This window comes from Myotis davidii, unplaced genomic scaffold (assembly GCF_000327345.1).
Source record: "Myotis davidii unplaced genomic scaffold, ASM32734v1 scaffold449, whole genome shotgun sequence".
NCBI classification, from domain to species: Eukaryota; Metazoa; Chordata; class Mammalia; order Chiroptera; family Vespertilionidae; genus Myotis; species Myotis davidii.
Genome location: NW_006383007.1, coordinates 1,071,306 through 1,073,194, shown reverse-complemented (window position 1 = coordinate 1,073,194; position 1,889 = coordinate 1,071,306). Strand labels below are relative to the sequence as shown.

The following is a 1,889-nucleotide window of genomic DNA, read 5'->3' as shown; positions in this document are numbered from 1 at the left end:
AAGAAGGTGGGGCACAGAGAAGTAAAATAACAGTCTAGTCACACCGCTAATTAGTAGGTATTAGGGGCAGAAATAGCATATTGGGGACCAGCCACAATTACAAGAAATATTAGTCATACTCTGTTAACCGTGATGGTTCTGTTCAGATTAGAGAAAGTACATTCTAACCTGGCTGAGAGCTGTACGCCTGGGACCTGGGAGCTAACATCAGATGCAGTCCATCCTCCTGTCCCGAGAGCTGCCTATCATAATGGAAAGACTTACAACCTCCTGGCTAAACCAATCTAGTCTCAGAGGTGCCTGCCCTTTGCAACCCCAGCCCCTATTGCCTGTAATCTGGTCCCAGGGCATCCGGAGTCACCCACCCTCTGTGACCCACCAAGCAGGCATGACTTATAACCTGTAATGAGTTTACCATGCCTACTTTCCATGTCTGTAACTCTTACTTTCTCATGTAATCTTTGTCCTTCTACCCAACACAAGCAGCTGGCTTATGGGGAGAGGCAGAGCAGATTTTTGTGGATGACCTGCTGCTCCCCCACACTGCTGACAGTATTGGAATAAACGCTCATGTATGATTCAACCCTGTCTCCACTTAAGTGGCTCAAGTAGTGACAGGCAGCCTGGACCCCTTGGTTGTCTGGCCACATAGGGACTGAATTCAGGCAGCCATTCTCCAAAGATATGACCTTAACCACATGCTTCTGCCGTATCCAAGTGGCTGTTCCATACATGGTCAATGCTGATACTCAATACATGTTGATCCAGTATAATTTCTACCATATTAATAATGAATACTGATTTACGTTTTAAGAAAGAGTTACTCCACAGTGGAGGCCAAAAGGCCTAACAATAGAACTTCAAACAGCCTCTCCTGAAAGGGTTAGAGCAGTGATATCATTTCCTTTTACTTCCTCCTGCATCCCTGTTTCTAAACAGATCTCCCTACACAGCCTCATGGCTCTGGGAACAGGATTCTGGTTTCCTTTACATCTTTAAGTTCCCTTTCTTGTCAGTTTGAAGTTCTCTGCCTTCCTGAAAGCTGGTGGTGAAATCTTTATGAAGAACGATTTAGTAAATTACATTTTTTTATGATGTTGATTTTTAAAAGTTGTAAATGAGGGCAAAGTCTAGCTGTCTGTGATCAGAAATCCTTGAAAAGAATTTAGCTTTGGTGGTGCAACTTCTTATCAGCAGCCAGAGGGGCCTCCAGCCACCCAGAGCCTCTCAGCCACAATTTTCTACATAGGTGTGGTCATTTGCAATCAGGTGCCCAAATCCCCCACCTGTTGACTCCAATGCCAAATGCCAGGAGAATGATTCACATCCAGGGAATGGAATTCTGTTGCAATAAAAGAAAATGATGAGCCGGTTTAAGAAAAAGCAAACTTCCCGGACTCCCAACGCCCAAGATCTAAACACACCTTTCTACCTCCTAAAAAGAATAAGTAAAACAAAATAAATTGCGCGTGTGAAGAGGACAGCATGCTCACAAGGATGGGTGTGGTTCCGAGTACTCAGTACAGAGCTTGGAGCCAGCCTCTCCCTTCCTCAGGCATCTGGACCCAGAGGACCCTTCTCGCTCTTGGTCTCCAAGACCTTTAGGTCTGGGAAGGTTGAAATGATCAACCGGCCCCCTACTTTGTTAGCTGTGATGAAAAGTGAAGGGTGCAGGGCCTGGGACTGCGGGGTGTCAGCTTGCACCCGGGGTGGCCATAGCTGGGTGTCCCTCCCAGAGCGCGGCACGTTTGCGCCCCTGGGCTAGTGTCCTCGGTTCTGAAATGAGGTATCTTCTCTAGACTGTACGCGCCGAGGCCCCGCAGATCCTGCACCTGCGCTGCCGGGTTGGTTGGCGGCGAAGGCGCCAAGTTAGCCCCGCCCGGGACCGC

At 47.9% G+C, this 1,889-nt stretch overlaps 1 protein-coding gene across 4 annotated transcripts in view; it reads right to left on the bottom strand.

Moving 5' to 3' along the window:
* The window catches only part of ANXA3 (annexin A3), a 51,193-nt gene extending 49,341 nt beyond the window's left edge, over positions 1-1,852 (bottom strand). For 3 of the 4 annotated variants that reach the window (XM_015557666.1, XM_015557667.1, XM_006778182.2), the window contains exon 1: positions 1,287-1,342. The gene's annotated coding sequence lies outside the window, so the exon portion shown is untranslated. Of the gene's footprint in view, positions 1-1,286; positions 1,343-1,832 lie in introns of those variants that run through there. The other variant, XM_015557668.1, reaches the window with a different exon arrangement.
* Positions 1,853-1,889: the final 37 nt, after the last annotated feature.